Source organism: Ptiloglossa arizonensis, chromosome 8 (assembly GCF_051014685.1).
Source record: "Ptiloglossa arizonensis isolate GNS036 chromosome 8, iyPtiAriz1_principal, whole genome shotgun sequence".
NCBI lineage: Eukaryota > Metazoa > Arthropoda > Insecta > Hymenoptera > Colletidae > Ptiloglossa > Ptiloglossa arizonensis.
This window is the reverse complement of record NC_135055.1, coordinates 21,572,623-21,591,080: the sequence shown is the minus strand read 5'-3', so window position 1 is coordinate 21,591,080 and position 18,458 is coordinate 21,572,623. Positions and strand designations below refer to the sequence as shown.

Below are 18,458 nucleotides of genomic sequence, written 5' to 3'. Positions count from 1 at the left end.
ATTTTTGGTAAACTCCACGGGGACCGATGGGGAAACTCGAGAACTTTGAACGCGAAGATAAGGCGAAAGATCTCAACCCTTTCGACGGGAGATCTCTTTTTCCAAAGGGTCCGATCGTTTTCTGGGAGAACCATTTTGCGAGACCCACTTCGAATCTACATTCCTCGATCTGTTCGACGATGTAATTCTCGGGAATGGATTTTAATCGTACCAAGTATCAACGACGATCACCTTAACCGTAGCGTTGTTAAACCTAATCCTGGAAAGCTCTAACTGGAATTAAACAACGATCAGGAGTCAGTCATTGCAACGAATTTCGTCCCGAGAATCCAGTACCGGTATCGAATACCCCCTATAAAAATTAACGAAGGTCAAAATCAAAGATCGTTAAAATATCTACCGAAAGTTACATTTCGTCTTTCAATTTCCTCAGAATTGAAACAATAATAGCCACCGTGTAATAAACCCAATCTCCCGAGGATCCAGAACTAGAATCGAATACCACCGAAATTATTATTGTCCGTATCGAAGTTCCGTGTATAAAAAAAAAAGAAAGAAAGAAAAAAGAAAGAAACGGATTTCCATAATAGTATAGACGTAGAATTGGACGTAAATCCGGGACCGTTTTATTCCTGGGACGTGCAGGTCGATAGGTCTCGCGTTTCTTTAACCCGCGAGAGAAGAATCCGTTCCGCGGTTAGGCGAGCAATTTTTGCAGAGCGAGGCGGACATACGTCTTCCAATTTGAGCCGCGTTACGCGAGAGCCGCGTTATTTGAAAGTCAGATTCCACGGTTGCGTGTACGAGGAGAGCTCGTGGCTCGAATCGACGCGATCCCGGCTGGAGGACTGCTACCACGATCGAACGAGAACTCGCGGGAAATTTCGATGCGGTCGTCGATCGAGTCGGTGCGGTCGCTGGCAAGAAATTTCGCCCTCGGTTCGAGTTATCCGACTACGTCGATTACGAGAGATCGGTTCGATGGTCGTCCGCTTCGGCCCCTATTATCTCCTTCTGATTGGAGTAAGACGTCTTGACGGAGCTCGACGTCGCTCCTCGATTAAACCCGGATACAATGGGATTTCCGAGGTCTCCGGAGACTCGTGGGGGAGGACTTTCGCCGCGCAGTTTCAGTTTTTCCCCTTTTGTGTCGCCGCGCACCGCCGTTTCCAGCTAAGGAACGCGACAACCGACGCTGAGAGCCAACTCTAACAATTATAGACACGTTTTTCGACAGCCGTCTCAAAATTCCGGGAGCTCTTTTCTACCACCGTATTCTAACCTCTCCGAGGAAACGATACTTTCTTTTGTATTTAAATACACGAGATCGATGCATTCCTACGCATCGTCCATGCGTGGTCTTCAGATTCCAGGTATTGACAGTTGTTTCTTAGAGAGAATTTATCGAACAGTATTTCCACGGGTGGAACCCAATTTTATTTAGTTGGAAGAAGATGGAACATTGGTCACGAGGTAGCAAAATTTACCTTCGCGAAAGGACCAGCGGTTAAATGTACAATATCAATTCCGATCGTTTCGGGTACGATAGTTATCCTCCTAGGGAATTACTTCCACAAGAGTAACCTCGTATAATTTACTCTTTCCGGGATTTCGTTCGATTGTATAGACTTCTCGGGATCGTTCGTTCGATTATTTGGAATTTCCGTCACGCCTGGTTGGTAATACACAATTCTCGAGAGCTCCGAGGTAATGTTTCGCGTTTCGGGAGCGAAGGTAGCACCTCGCGCGCCCTTTGGTCGGTGGTTTCGTGCAGGGCACCGGTTCCGGCGACCTCGAGGCTCTCCGTTTGGTCACGCGATCGCTCTTACGGGAATTTTCCAAGCTGTAAATTGCAAAAGTTCCAGCGCCCGGTCCGACTATCGTCTCTCCCCACCGTTCCCCTCGAACCTCACCCGAAACTAACCGTTGTTTCTTCTTGTTTCAGATCCCCAAGGCGTCTCTCTGGATCCGGGCGAGCACACTCGCGGGGTAAGTTTCCATTAATAACCACCAGCGTGGCTACCGGGGCAAAACCAACCGGGCTCACGGGCAATCGTATCTTCGACGATCGTCGACTCGCGAAAATCTCGACGAAAACGAACAATCTCGTAAACTCGTCCCCCATGTAGCGTTCTCGTGGCGGTATTGTTCTCGTATTTCGCGCGATTCGTTTATATTTCTCGCGGCGAACCCGCGGCGGTGTTCGAGACAAATAAAAGATACCCGCCGTGGTCGGAATCTGAATAAAGATACGGGGACGAACGCCCGCATAAATTCGCGATCCTTGCATATGCATGAACGCGGGACGCTTTTTACGAGGTTTCTCCGCACGCCGTTAGATACCACTTCGAACAATACGTCCGCTCGTTATTTAGGGGGTGGCGAAGAATACGCGCGCCTCGTTCCACCGTAAGGACGACCGGTGAATCACGGTTCGATAATCGACCGAAACGAGAATCTCGGCTCTGCGGAATTGACGCCAGGGTCCGTTGGGACCTCGCTTTGGCATCCGTTTCTTCGAGCATTATTATCCCAATAGGATAATAATAACGTAACTGAACGGGCTTTCTGTCGTCTAGTCTCGGTTTAGATTACTCGAGCGAGGAATTATTTATACCATTCGATGTCTGTAGCGAACAACTATTATTGGAACACTTTTTCGATTGTTTTGATATATAGTTCGCACCTCGAAAAATGGCTTATGGATTACGGAGAAGGTAATGCAAGGGAAACGTGGACAGTGTCGAGCAAATTTTGATCGGCCTAGGCCTTGGAAGGTCGATCGAAACGTCTGACCCGATACGGTTCGCGTTTCCTTCTAAAAAGGTCAACTTCTCACCTCGGGACAGTACACGACCATCGATCTCCGTTACAAATGTTCCCCAAATCAGTAGAAAGTCGGTAATTTTAAAAATCCGACCAGAAACGGATCTTATCGAAAATCGATCCCTTCTCCACGAGTTTGTTTCACGTATAGTTGGTAGCTGGAGAAATGACACGCGAGTTAAACGAGAACGTAAGAGAAACGAGGACAGTGTCGAGCGAGTTTTGCTCGGCCTAGGCCTTGGAAGGTCGATCGAAACGTCTGACCCGATAACGGTTCGCGTTTCCTTCCAAAGGTCGACTTCTCACCTCGGCACAGTATATGACAATCGATCTCTGTCACAAATGTTCCCCAAATCTATATACACTCCCTAATTTAAAAAATCCGAGCAGAAAAGAATCTTATCGAAAATCTACCCTTTCTCCACGAATTTGTTTCACGTACAGTTGGAAGCTGGAAAAACGACACACGTGAAAGAAACGAGGACAGTGTCGAGGGATTTTTAGCCAGCGCGGGCCTTGGAAGGTCGACCGAAACGTCTGACTCGATAACGATTCGCGTTTCCTTCCAAAGGTCAACTTCTCACCTCGGCACAGTATATGACAATCGATCTCTGTCACAAATGTTCCCCAAATCTATATACACTCCCTAATTTAAAAAATCCGAGCAGAAAAGAATCTTATCGAAAATCTACCCCTTCTCCACGAATTTGTTTCACGTACAGTTGGAAGCTGGAAAAACGACACACGTGAGAGAAACGAGGACAGTGTCGAGGGATTTTTAGCCAGCCCGGGCCTTGGAAGGTCGACCGAAACGTCTGACCCGATAACGATTCGCGTTTCCTTGGAGAGGTCAACTTCTCAACTCGGCGCAGTACGGCCGTGACTTTTTCGTCGGTGTTTCACCGGGACGAGTCGTGCCAACTCGGCGTCGCGATACACCTTATCGCCGGGAGGGGTGTCGAGATAAACCGATAACGGAGTATTCGGTATTTCGCGCGCGAGAGCGGAACACCCGGGTATGCCGAATGTAAGCCGCGCGTTCAGGTATTATTTAGGGGCTGCGAGGCACTCGTTTCGTCGCGATTCAGACAAAAGCCGAGCTTACGCCGGTCTCGAGGGTTGAACTGTGCTTGCTTAACAGGGCGCATTGTGTCTGCCAAGAATGGAAAGGGATCAGGTGTCAAAAGCTACCCGAACCAACGATGCATCGTATCTCGTTATTATCTATTATGCGGCGCGTAACCCCCGTCGTCGCTTTTTTATCGCGTTTGTCTCATTTCTCTGTGCCACGGCGCGCGCGTTTCAAAGGGGAATAACACAATTACCACCGTCGACTTAATCCGCGCGGGGTGTCGCGGGAAAAAATAATAATAGTCGTCGAGCGCGTTCACGTATACATATACATATATTCTTATACACACGAGCCGTTGGAAGGGTTCGTTTCTCTTTGTCGCGAAACGCGAGAGTCTCCGAATCGATTCGAGAACGTTTACAAGCTTCTTGAAAATACCTGAAAAGAGATCTACGTACCAACGATCATCGATTGTTAAAGAATTTAATAGATCGTACTCTCATCGATTTGTTAAAGAATTTAATAGATTTTTTGTCAGTGAAAAAAATTTGCTATCCGAGTTAATTAACTCCACCTTATCGATTCACAGTGCAACACAACGGTTATGCATTTTTTGTGCAACCTGTCGTAACAACTCGTCTTCGTTGTTACATCGAAACAGTGTGCACATTTGTGGAAAATACACATCGAGGTAGGAACGAAAGTAAAAGGTACGAAGGTATCGGAAGATAACAGAATGAATTTTTCCGAAACTCCTGGTTAACGAAGGGTACGATATTTCCCACTTATTCCGCTCGAATAATTTAATACTCGAACGCGAAACGCAACGAACACGGTGCTCGAACATTCGGCCGCGAGTACAGAGGTGTCCGCCGCATCTGTTTAATGCAGGCTCGCGGCGAATTAAAGCGACACGCGGGAAAGTTCTCAGCCCCAACCCCCCTGGCTGGCTTCCGCCCCTCCCCCTCTCCGTGCTCGGAGCTGAAAATAATCAGAATTTCCGCCCGACGCCGGAACTCCATGGAAATGCACGGTTGCGCGATTATCTCTCGAACTTTCGTTTCGCGCTTTCGTTTCGCGTGCTTCTGGACCGAGTCGAATGGAAAAAGAGAGACGAGAACGGAGAGAAAAAGGGAGAAAGATGCAGTTGCTTTCGTTTCGCGTGCTTCTGGACCAAGTCGGAGAGAAAGAGAGATGGAAACGGGGAGACAAAAAGAGAGATGTACTCGCTTTCGTTTTGCGTGCTCTCCGAGTCGGAGAGAGAAAGATAAAGATACAGAAAGAGAAAGAGAAAGAGAGAGAGAGATAACGAGAGCCAACGAGGCGCGAAATTTTCGCGACCTCCGGACCGAAAAGTTTGCCATTCTTCGGGGGCTAGTGGCTCGAGACAATTCCGAGCGACGAAGGTTGCTACCTGCATCAAGAGGGGGAGTCTAGCGGAGAACTCTCCGCGGGACAGACGTACACTTTCGGTGGACAGAGTCGCACGCACGTAACTGGTCGCGGGGTCTCGCGTTCGTTAACGCTTCCGGTGGGATGAACCGTGAAATTTCCACGCGGTCCCTTTGATCTTGCGAAAAGTCACGCGGCTGAATTATTAATGCCGGCGCGCATACATGCATAGATGCATGTTAATTCCAAGTCGACCGTGCCGCGAGCTTGCGTGCAAGCCCCGACGCGACGTGGAATTTTCAACGGTGGTCAATCTGCGGCCGGAGGGAGGGGGAGAGATAATTTTCCTGTGAAAAATGTCACAGAGACACCCCCACGGGGTATTATCTCCGCTATCTCGCGGTTCAACAATTTTGATTTCATTTCTGGACTTTGCCGCTGGAATTCGCCAGAAGTCCCTCACTCTGTTCCGACTCGTTTGCGCGACTCGAGGACGGTACGTGTTCTAGAGAGAGGTCACAGGGCTGCCTGAAATAATCGGTCTTTTATATATTTTCTGTTCCTTGTTCCGTTACCGTGAACTAAACGAACACCGGAGACGGAGAACCGTACCGTTTGTTTATCAATTTAACAGAGCTCTTTTGACACAGGGAGTACAAGTTGCCGCGAGTTTTATCCGCTCGAAATAGTCTCGTCCCGACGCGGAACATCTCGCGAGAAAACTTCTGGACGAGTAAATACGTTCTCGCGAACACTGTCCGATACGGAAGCAGATGTGCAAATTATTTACAACGTACAACATCAAGGAATCATTCTTCGAGAATTTATTTCCGATACTTTCTCCACGTGGTGTTCCACCCTCGACGAAGGAAAATAATATTCTCCGCGTTTGGTACATTTGAAACTAACGTATTCGTGGCTCTGAAAAAAATTCCTACGCGTGGAACTAAATTAAAAATAGCGAGGTTAGTATTTCCACCATGTTGGGGTGTCCGACCACTGTCCGGCGATAAATTCTTCGCGCGAAACGTCTCTTGCGAGTGTTGTTCGGTACGAAGGGGCTTGGTAAAATTATTTACACAATCTCTCTCCGTGACGAATACTTTTTCCAAGATTATATTTTGGTAGCTTTTTCCCGACAAATCCCACTGTGCACAACGATACAATATTCCCTCCATTCGATACGTCCCGAATCAACGTACTCCTCGTTAGTCTAAAAGGTTACCTCTGTACTGAAATTTTTCGAAAACAATTTCGATACTTCCTTGAGAAAAATTTCATCCTGTGTAAAAGCAAGTAATATAGTGTAGGTTCCAAGTCATCGTACTCTAAAAGTTTCTTCGCACTATCGATACTTTCCTCGTGGGGTACCTTGTGAAAGTGTTGCTCGCGTACGCTCCGAATGTACACGCTCCTCACACCCTGAATAGAAAACTTTTACACATGGAACGAAATTAGAAATAGCGGGATTACCATTTCCGGTAACGTGTTGGGACGAGCGAGCACTCCGTCCGGCGATAAATTCTTCGCGCGGGACGTCACTCGTACGGCCTGGAATACGCTCGTTCGGTCGCCGCGCGGGACGATATTCCGCAAGCGCGCAAGGGCGATCGTCCCGCGGAGGAATGAATAAATTAAGCCCGGGCATCCTTGGTTTCGCCGCGGCGGGAAGCTGTGCGTGCTTAATTAAATTTAACACGCCGCTTGGTCCCCGGAGCTTCGCTCGGACCGCGGGTTCGGGTATTCCTTTGCGGTCGCCGGAACGAACGAAAGTATTCCAGTCAAGTAACGGGCGGCTTTTTACGGTGCGCCTTCGCGGCGCGGATAAACAACTTTCCGTTTCTACGGTCCTTTTCCTTTGCCAGCATCCCTCCCCGCGGTCGGTTTAACGCCGCGAGAGTCCGAACGCCGACTCGTCCCCTTGCCCCGGACCTCACCCCGAAACACCACCACCGATAGAGGAAACCGTTCGTCTTTCACCCCCGTCCAGCCAGAAGGGATCGAATCGAATTACAACGGAAGGTGGCCGAAACAACGGCGTTATCCGTTTGTCCAACGAAGAACGACGAAGAACAACTGCAATACCGGTGATTTCAAACCCGTACCTGGTGAACCGACCCCCCTCCCTTGGATCTTCCCGTGAAGATTTCGCGTCCGGGGGATCCGGTTGCACGCGACCGTCCACGTGCGGTGGAGAAGAGAATCGAGGACGAGGAAAAAGGAAATATTCATCGCCCGAAGAGAAGACCCGTGCTCGACCCTGTCGAGAAAGAGAGGGGAGGGAGAGAGAAAAGAAAGAAAATCGGGAAGAATCTGTTTCGCGGTACCGAACGCGAGAAATCCCTTACGGTGGGTATACGCGCGCCTTGGAAGAGAGGAAAAAAAAAAGAGAAACGAAGAAAGAATTCTCGCGGCGAGGGGCTGAGAAGACGAGGGAGGGGGGTACGGTTGGTAGCGGTGGTGGTGGTGGTGGCGTAGAAGACGAGGAAAAAAAAAAAGGGTGGCGGATGACACGAGGGACGCGGCCAGGGCACCTCTGGAAGTCGTTACGAGCTTGGATGCCGCCCTTCCGCCCGATCAATATTGCGTTGGTGGGGCCGAGGCAGCGCGAGCCACGGCGCGGGACGTCAGGGGCCGGGTGGAGGGGACGGAGGACGAGGCACGGCGGGGCGAACGAAACGGTGGAAACTCCGGTACGGTGGGGCGTGGTGGGGAGCCGTGGTACGCGGTGGGGGAACCCGTCACCGAGTGCGCCGATGGAGTGGGGACGGTACGGTGGTGGGGATAGCGGAGGAGCCAACACTGTCATGGCGCCGCGCACCACCGCCAGCCAAGCGGTACCTCCAACTACTCCCTCGCGGTGTGGAACGCGCTGCTCGCGATTTCTACGTTGAAATTCGCTACCGCGAGTAACCGCGAGTGCTACAGGGGGGGATCCGCCGCCCCCCCGAGTTCCCAACGCTCGTTCGCCTACCGTGGATCCGCTGGAAGAACCGTGTTCGTCGCGGTGGAAGCGCGATACGAGCCCGAACCGAGCTGAGATTCCGTTGCTCGTACGTCCAGTCGCAGTCGCGGTTTCGCGGCTGTCTCGAGAGGAGCGGTTCACGGAGGATCCTCGGTGTGTTCTGCGTGCGCGAAGAGAACGGTGAACGCTCCGAAAAGAGAGAAAGGGAAGAGACGAAAAGAAAAAAAGAAAAGGAAAAAGAAAAGGCGTTCTGTGCGCGGTGTGACTACTCGCGGTAGATCCGACAGTGTCGACTTCGCTCCCCGGTGAGCAGCATCCATCCCCTCCGAATTGTCGAGAAACGGGGTTTCTACCCTGGTATCGACCTCGAGGACGGGAACCGAAGGTCGAGAGCGATCGCGGGAATCCCGCGACGGGCGAGCCCGGCATCTCGCGAACCAAGAGGGTGAGAGAGAGCGAGAGAGAGAGAGCGAGTGAGAGAGTAAGAGAGAGAGAGAGAGAGAGAGAGAGAGAGAGAGAGGGAGAGAGAGAACGGTCGCTACGCGTCGAAATTCGCCCGCTCGAGCTACGCGACCCCCGTGTCGGGCGGTGAGAAGCGTCGCGGGGTAGACGAGAGGATCCTCGTAGGCGAGAGAGAAATATTCGTGGACCGCGAGGTGAAATCGATGGTGCACGCGAAATCGTGACGCGAATCGTTCCGGTTTCGTCGGGGGTGGTGGTTAGCGCGCACGATGTCGCGGCGCGATGCGTCACGTGACTGAGGAAACGGACCACCGGGGAACCGAACGCGAGTAAAAGAGGGGCCCGCGTGGCCAGTGAGGCCCCCCAACCACCACCAACAACACCATCGTCATCGTCGTCGTCATCATCGTCGTCGTGATCGACGCGAAGAAGAATCGTTTCGACGAGGGTGTTCTCCGCGTTGTTTCGTCGTCGCGAGTTGGTCGCGAGTTCGTCGCCCGTAGGCGGTGGTGGCTGCCACCCGCGGGTGGATCGAGCTGGCAGCTGCCGGGTCTCTCAACGACGACGAGCTACCAGGAGTAACAATGTCCTAGCGAAGGCAGCGTCTCGTTCAGGCCGATCCCCCTCGCCCTGTTCCGTTTCGTCCAGGAGTATATACCCCGTCTCTGCTCCCTGACCTCCAAAACACCGCTCGACCCGCCGACCTACTCGCACGAAGGCGCGCGCGCTCGCTCGCGCACGCCCAACGCGAAAATTCGTTTACACGTATACACGTACGCGTGTCGGGGCTACACGTGCGCGATCCAGGGACGCGCAACGCCGGAGGACGGATCGCGGAGAGACGCGCGTGTCCGCGTGTACACCCACACCTCGGCAACCTGCACGTCCTTCGCTTCGTCTTCGTCCCTCTCGCGCCCTTTGTCACGGACACACGTACACGCGTGTACACAGACAGAGACGCACACACGGGCTGCTAACCTTCGTCTACGGGCTCGCGCCTAGGAACAACGGCTTACGGACACGCGCGCGCAACTTGAACACACGCGCGTACGTACGTGCACACACACGCGCGCGCGGGCGCGCACAGAGGCGCGAGATACACCGTGTATATACGTGGAACTCGGAGACGCGTACGGAGTCGTCCGCACACCGAGAGCTTCCTCCCGAATCCAGCCAAGTCCAAAGTCCTTAATCCCGTGGGGTGATCCTGGCCCCGCCCGTACGCGAAGGAACCACACCCCGGACCGGAGAAGGAACTCAGGATTCACCCGGCCCCTGGTAAGCTGCGACGTTCCAACTTCGACTATTAACCATCTTGGAAAAATTTTTTTTTTTCTTTTTCCCCCAAGACGAGGAATACGGGACAAGTTCGATAGAGGGTCGGTCCCACTTTGGGGATCGACCTTGTTTCTTTCGCACCCCGTGTATCTCCGCGTCGTCATCCCCGCCCTGATCCACCCTGTGCCGTCAACCCTCTCTCTCGTTCGTCGCGGTGGATCTAATAGCGCACATGGCCTCGTTCCATGCTGGATGCAAGTTGCAACGTCGCGTAGGTTAGGTTACCTCGACCTGCAGAGGGGAGGGCGGGTTAAGGGCAGCGCGAAACTCGCTCTCGTGGATCGCGAGGATCGATCGAGGACGATCGTCCTTTCCTAACCTCTTCGCATCTACCGCTCTCGAGTTAACGAGATCGTTGCGAATCGCGGTCGTTTTTAAGCGAGAATTTATCGTAGCACGCTCTCGTGTGCGAACGTTCATCGCGAGAGAAATAATTCTACGGGGTCAAGGTTAAGGGAAGAGTTTCTTTTTTTTTAAATTACGGTAAATACAAAGAGATTCTTGAAATATAATATAAAGCATGGAGTCGATGGAGTTGAGAAACACTGATTTAAGAAACGTAGGAGAAACCGTGGAATTCCGTTTTTCTATCCATGCGTGCACACCACATATTGCTATGCACTTGCTCCGCTGGAAATCGTATCAAAGTGTGCATCTGCAATTGCATCTGCAGTTCGACCCTTTGCCGCGTCTGAATCTGGAAAATTCGCTACGTTCTCTTGCGATTTCGGAGCGACCGAACTGCATTTCGACGGAGTGTCTCGTGCCACGATTTCGATAGTTCAGTCGTCTCGATGAACGAAAGGTTCTCACGAGCGGAAGATTCTCGAGAACGAGTTAAAAATCAATCGACTTCCGGTAATGCCTCGCGCAACAACTATCGCGAAACAACTTCCTCGGAATGCAGAACCTCGCGGAGTACGGTTCCCCTGGAGAGCTGGTTAAAAATCTTCACCCCTGAAACTAGTATTAATTTCTCGGTTACGTCGTTGCGGGTCATTGCGCGTACTCAGCCTCGGAGCAGCAAACGGTCGTAGATCTTGGCCGTTTTACCGAAACTTGTCGACGGAGTAAATGACGACTAAACTTCCGTAAAACCGAATACCATAACGAACCAAACGGGCCGACAACCTAGGTGACATCGTCGGCATAGTTCCCTAACTGTGTTTACATTTTTAAACACCGGTGCGGCTAAATTATTCGCGAACCGAGGTTCGCCTCTCCGTACACCGTCGATTCTTTCTACATTCTAGTCTCTCGAAACGGCACGATTACGCTCCAAACGGTACGATTGTTCGTGTAAAAAAAAAAAATAAAAATAAGAAGAATCTTTCGTCGTTATTGATCGTCGAATCGCGAAAATACGAAACGAGCGATCGATCGTGTCAGAAATCGATCGTTCTCGCACTGCGCGCCGCAGGCTCGATTTCGTTGCTCCTTTGATGTATCCGAGTAGGAAACGCACGAAGGGCAGGTTCACGGTTCGTTGGCTGCGTCCAATGGCGCTCCGCTCTCACCGGGGCTCGGGAATATAATGTGCAATCTCGACAAGTATCAATTTGCAATAATTTATGCGCGCTTTTTCCCACCGCGAGTTATTTACGAGCCCGTTACGCGCGCGACCCGCGGCGCTTCGTCGGTCACTACCGAACCTAACCGCGTGACGTCACGGCTTAACATCGCCGCTGATTATGCACCTGACTCTGAAACGCTCCGCCGCGACCGCGGTTCGTTCGGTTTTTCTCGGTTCCATCGCGAGTGCACCGCGTGAAGCCGCGCCCACGTTAAGAGCTCTCCGATACTCTACCGCAGCGAGCTGCGACAACGCGAGAGGGAGGTGTATAAAATTTCATCGCTTCTTCGTAGTTTGATTTTCCGTAGCTCGAGAGTAAGAGCGAGATTTTAGTTAGAAACGAAGCTGACGACTCGATCATCACCTGAATACCGTATCATATGGAGTTGCGACAATTCGAGAGACAGGTGTATCGAATTTGATCGCTTCTTCGTAGCTTCACTTTGCGCGAATCGATAACAAAAGGTAGACGTTAGTTATCAGTAGCGTGGAGAACTTGATGATAACCCGAATGATGTATTACAAGGAGTTGTGACAACCTAAGGGACAGACGTACGAAATTTGTTCGTTTCTCCTTCGACTAGCTCCGTGTTACGTATCGGTACATTGAAAGTAAAATATTGGATTATCGATGGCGTGTATATCTCGGTGACAACCCGAGGGACCTTTAATCGTCCAGTAAAAGCTTGGAAAATCTGCGCCAATTCGGGATTTGCGCGATCGAGCCTGAATAATTCTCAAGGCCTCTGGACCGATTTACACCCCACAAATTTAGACTGAACTCTTGCTCCAGTTTTCTAATCGTTGGCCGGTGGTCCACGGGGCGGATTCCACGCGAGTTATTTTTGGCTGTACGAGTGTAAGCCGATCCGTGAAGCACGGTCAAAGTTCTCCACCGGCTGATCCAACCGGAAGTCGGATAGCGCGGCACGGAAAGGACCGGTTGGCGGCGCAGCTTGGACGTTGGTCTTCGCTGAACGCTAAGCCCCTGGAATTAGGTTAGCGAGACGTTTCGGAGGGGGTGCGGAGCAAAGGGTCGAAAGTCTACAGTCCACCAATTGAACGCTACCTCGTTAATTATTTTTCGTTCGACGACGCCATCATTTTTACGGGAAGAAAAATCTCTTCGGTCTCGATCCAACAACATTCACTTTACGCGCGGTACGGATGGAACTTTTTAATTTTTGGAAGAGAAATGGACGCACGTTCGGTAACGCTTAAAAGCGATCGATTCACACGCCAGCTCGAAGGACCCAACCGATCGTAAATCCTCCTTTTCATCGACTATCTTCTCCCCTTTCCGTCCATTTCTTCCACGACTGACAATTCGTACAATTTCGAGATATCCTGTACCTCGACCACACCCAATATTTTTTTACATAAGTCATTGCCAGTTAGAACCTTCTTGAAGAAGATTCCTTGGTGTCGAACAAATCACATTCTGACATCGCTACATACCGCGACGAATATAACTCCTACCGGTAGATTCATCTCGTTGGGCAATTAATCGTAATTTACCATCGATCGTGTCGCAAAGTGTCTCTGGACAATTAGAAAATATTTTACTCGATTGACTGAGCACCCAAAGACAACGAAACAAGTTCTTACAAACGTCTCATTACGAGTTACACCGAGCTTTCGTTTCGTACACGATTACCTTCGCAGAAGGTACCCAGAGACCCTATAGAACACCATGAGGTTTCGTTCTCTGCGAATTCTTACCTTCGTACGAAGCTAGACGTCCCGGAAAACTCTCTTCTACGTGCGTGCGTGTGATTCGAAAAATGCTCCGAAATCGCGCGACACAAAAGGAATTGATTCGGATCGGAGGATTTTAATTCGCGCGATTCGGACTTCTCGTTCGATTCGGCCGTAGACGAAGAGGGCAGCGATTGAATCGTGGAATTAGATCGCGTTTCGCGGCGGATGAAATTGCGAAGTAACGATTCAGCACGATGACGTTTCGATTCTACGAGTCGAGAAAGGTCTCGATCGTTTCGCGGCAGACTTTTGCAGAAATTCGCGGGCTCGATCGTGGTTAATCGAACGTGTAACTCGTCGCTCGCGTTGTTCCACGATCGACGAAATCGCGAGGGGACGTCCTGGAGAAAAACGGGAATGAGGAGAGTATAAAACGCGAGCGAGTTATCAAGGAACGAGACGATTTCCTCGCGAGTTTCACCCTACACGCGCGAGCGCGATCGAGGTTTCGAAAGGGACACGATTTACCCCGAGAATGAGGACACCTTTGAGTCTTTAGGGTACTTGGCGTACCCTATGCCCTGTTTTCTCGATTAGACTGCGCAATGAAATTACAACGATACTGAGTCGAAAGACAAGAATGCAGTAGTGAGTGGAGAAATTTCACTTTTTAATATTATCAAGATTATAACTGTAGTTATTCACAATCGTAAGAATTCTTCAAAGAATTCTTCTCTTAATCTTTCTTTAGAAAGATTATATAGTAACGTACCTCGTCGTTTTAAAATGATTTATTATCGATAGAAGCTGTCTGGTTTTCCACGATATTTCCTCCGCAATTTTCGTAACTTGGAAATATCAATCTTTAATAATCCCCTCCTCTGTTCAAAAGAGTCGATTCTCCCCGATCGAAATTCTTCCCGGAAAATCGATACGACGACCCCGAAAAAGATTCCTTTGCGCAACGATTTTCATTCGTAGAGTGAAAAACGACGAATAGGGTCAGGGGGAGGACTTTTTATCGAGGATTCGTAGGGCCGGTGGGCGTAGAACCGAAAAATGCATTGTTGCTCGCGGTGTGGCGCTTACAAAAGGCCATTCCGCTCGCGTTTCTGCCGACCGAAAATTCTCGTTTAATCTCTCTTGACCCGATACGGTCGTCGAAGCTGCCACGAATCGGTGAGAAACCGAGTGGCACGGTTTTCGTTCGTAGCGGTGTCCGTTGTTCGCGATCTCGCGATGATTTCGCGTCTTCGTCGATCGAGACTCGCCCCCCGCGCGAATATTTGCAAATCGAGCGCGCGACGAACGGTACGACCGTAACAGCGTATCGATTTGCACTCGATGAATTTTTCGATCGGAGTGGTCTCCCTTTCATCGAGTTTTTCGAAAGTTAATACCTCTGTATCGACAAGCGAAGCTCGAAGACCCCCCGCCGCGACACGTCGGCCCATTAATGACGATCACGGGGCGAGAATGAAATTTAATCGTTGCGCGCCCCCGGCACAGTTGCACCGTCACTTTTATCGGCCGGTTTTTATGGAGCGGAACACGGCTATCGACTGGAAGAGGAAATTGATCGATAAATCATCCAAGTGCGCGAATATTGGCCCTTTCGTGTTTTGACAGATACGCTCGTTCGATGGTTAACGAGACTCCGAACAGTTCCTATATTAATCCGTTCGCGTTGCGCGCCGAGAACGGCGGGGGCGTCGTCGAGACGTTCAATTTCCTTTTTCTCCTGTCAGGAAGGGAGGGGAAACGATCTGCTCCGCGTCGAGCGGAATCGAAATTTACGTTCGTTAACCGTGTCTTCCGGGAGGGGCCCGCGAGACTCCTTTGAAGAAACGGTCGATCTTTTATTATCGAATTCCTCCGGGAAGAGAAGATAACGAAGAAAAAAAAAGAACACTTCGAAACGCAGAGCTAATTTTGATAAATTCGTGCACGTTGCACCGACGCGAGGAACGCTCGATTCTTTCTTACGAAATTTCTCCGAGAGCACGAAAAACAAATTTCAAGATGCGAAACATCGTTAAAGTCGAGCTCGTGAAACCTCGACGAGACTTTTCACGCGTTCGTACGCGATTCGAGGTACGGTCGACGTTTTCCTATCGAATTTCTCCCGTACGAAAAATGTGAAAACAGAGAACGTTCGGTTCCGAGAACCTCGAGGGAGTTCCGTAACGTTCGAAACGTTTCTCGCAGCCCTTGGATCGACTCGAGGAACGCTCGAGTCCTAAAATACCCGAGCAAGGTGCCAAATTGCAGCGCGTCCGTGGAGGGTTAAATGTTAAACGCGATCCTCGCGAGCGGCCTCGTCGCGTAACGATTAATTTATTCAACGGGCCGCGATTTTTTCGAGCCAATCCGGAACCCTGCCACGGGCTCGAGACAACATCTGTCCTTCGAGTGCCGACGCTGGACGAAGCGATCGAAATTCTGCCCGCGAGATCGTGCTGATTCCACGAACACGCGATGCCTTTCCTTGCCAGTTTCGTAGGTCGAAAGTTGAAGGTCTTTCTTCGGCCCTCGGGGCGACATGCGAGGCCTAAATAGCGCCAGATGCACCGCGATAAATTAATTTCAACCGTGGAACTCGACTGCTGTCAAACGATGACGATTCCTCGGATACCGTTTCGATCGATCGATCTGCATCGCGTTTCGACGAGCACGGAAGAATCCTTCGGTCGGGACGCGATCTTCGAGGTTTCAAACGCGCCCAACGAATCGTAGGTAACTTTCGAACTGGTATTAATTTGAAAATATATATTTTTCACTCTCGTATTTACCATCGAGGAAATAAGTAAATGAATGATAAACACAAAACGAATAACTCGCTTTGAAATTGGTTCAAGCGTCGTATTCGATACGGAGGGAAAAAAAACAAATAAATGAATAGTAAATATAAAATAAATAACTCGCTTTGAAATTAATTTAACCATCGTATTCGGTATCGAGAAACAAAATAAATAAACGAATAGTAAATATAAAATAATAACTCACTTTGAAATTAGTTCAAGCGTGTACTTTACGTAACGTCTAAACGAATTATAATTTCAAAGCGTAGTTTCCCCCTCTCGTATTTTATTCGAAGTGGATAAATAAATAAAAGATCAGCGAATACGAATAAAATTACATTGAAATTAATTCGAGCGTGTACGTAACGATTTTCTAATATCTTAACTTTTTGAATACGCGATTCGTACTTTGGTCACTCGTTTTTAACAATTTCTCGGGATCCCTTTGATCAAAGGGATTGAGCAACGAGCGATCTCGATACGAAAAGTTGTCTTCGCGGCCGAAAAGTCCCGGTTCGTCGAAAGACCGAGACGAAACCGAGGCGAGGTCGATGAAAACGAGCGCAACCAAACAACGCTCGCGTGCACGCTAACGACGTTACGTATCCTCTTTTCCCGCGAACGACGCACGGGTCATTCGTTAATTTACCGTTTTAATTACAGGAGAAAGGGAGACGCACACGAGTGGTAATGACGCCGCGCTCGCGTCGAGCAATATTTTAATTTACGCTATTGGGTCTCAATTAAAGGGGCACCGGTGGTAATTACGAATCGGACGCGAGGAAATTGAAGGCGTGCTCGTGTTTTCCACGCTCGCGCGCGCTGCGAGCGCTAACGAGCGCGAGCAAAGTCGCGAGCAACACGCTCCACGGGACGATAGATCGGTCCAAGGATTTTAATATTTTCCGCGAAAACTTCGAATCGAATTTCTCGATCGATCGACAGACTTACAGGCTCGATGCACTTTTAGGTGCAAGTGCATTCGTTGCACTTGCATTCCACAAAATTTTTCCTTGACTTCAATATTAGACACAATAGAAAGAGTCGATACAGGGATCGAAGAGTGACAGAAGTTTGTCTAATTTTTTTTCCAAGTGGATGCAAGTGCATTCGTTGCACTTGCATTCCATGAAATTTATTTTCCCTGACTTCGAAATTGGACGCAATAGAAATAGTCGATACAGGGATCGAAGAGTGACAGAAGTTTGTCTAATTTTTTTTCCAAGTGGATGCAAGTGCATTCGTTGCACTTGCATTCCATGAAATTTATTTTCCCTGACTTCGAAATTGGACGCAATAGAAATAGTCGATACAGGGATCGAAGAGTGACAGAAGTTTGTCTAATTTTTTTCTAAGTGGATGCAAGTGCATTCGTTGCACTTGCATTCCATGAAATTTATTTTCCCTGACTTCAAAATTGGACACAATAGAAATAGTCGATAAAGTGATCGAAGAGTGACAGAATATTAGCTAATTTTTTTTCCAAGTGAATGCAAGTGCATTTAGTGGCTCGTTTAAAGAAAAATATCGAATTCATGAGACAGTGAACTCTTCGAACTCGATCTTATTACCTCCGAACTAAACAACTTGGTGCAAAGTAATCCAAGAATCAAAGGGCGAGAGATCTTCCAAGTATTCTTTCTTCAAGCGAATGCAAGTGCATTTAACGGCTGGGTTGAAAAGTATTGTTTACGGGAGACAGCGAATTCCTCGATTTCTGTTCTCGCTTCGAAACTATAGGGTACAAGTAAATCCAGGAGTAAGTGAAACGCAATATTTACGAGACGATCGAAGCGATGATCGCCGATCGTGTAACTTTCGCATCGCGAACCGTGTATACTCCTCCGCGTGCTCTTCGACGCAGTCGGTGTAGCCGGTGACAGTGGAATGCACTAGTGCATCGCGAGCATCCGAATGTCGACACCGGTTGTACATCACCGTTCGCGCCAGCCAATTTTTCTTTTGTCCGCTTTCGCGAACCTTTTAATACCCTGACGGATAGCCCGCGCTGATTTTTCCCGTGGCCCCGGTATATTTTCCTGTCGTCTGCGTTGAATTTTATTTTGTCACGGCTAACGACGCGATCGCTCTTCGTGCACGATCCTCTAGCGCCGCTCGAAGCGGAGCCATCCAACGGCGGAAAGTTTCACGGACGTCGTCGCGTTTCTTGGTTCGTGCACGCGACAGATCGCTTTCGAGGGCGAGGAGAGGAGAGAAGGGCGACGATTCGACTTTAAGGTCGAATGCAACGTTGGAAAACCGTCTCGTGGCTTCCTCAGGAAAAGGAAAGTTCCCCTGGTATGTGACGTCGCGAATTATTTCAATAAA

At 49.6% G+C, this 18,458-nt stretch overlaps 1 protein-coding gene across 8 annotated transcripts in view; it reads left to right on the top strand.

The window, feature by feature from the left end:
• Positions 1 to 8,139: 8,139 nt before the first annotated feature.
• LOC143150504 (protein turtle) overlaps positions 8,140 to 18,458 on the top strand; it is a 115,219-nt gene continuing 104,900 nt past the window's right edge. For 5 of the 8 annotated variants that reach the window (XM_076318830.1, XM_076318827.1, XM_076318826.1 and 2 more), the window contains exon 1: positions 8,720 to 9,995. The gene's annotated coding sequence lies outside the window, so the exon portion shown is untranslated. The other 3 variants (XM_076318828.1, XM_076318829.1, XM_076318825.1) reach the window with 2 other exon arrangements.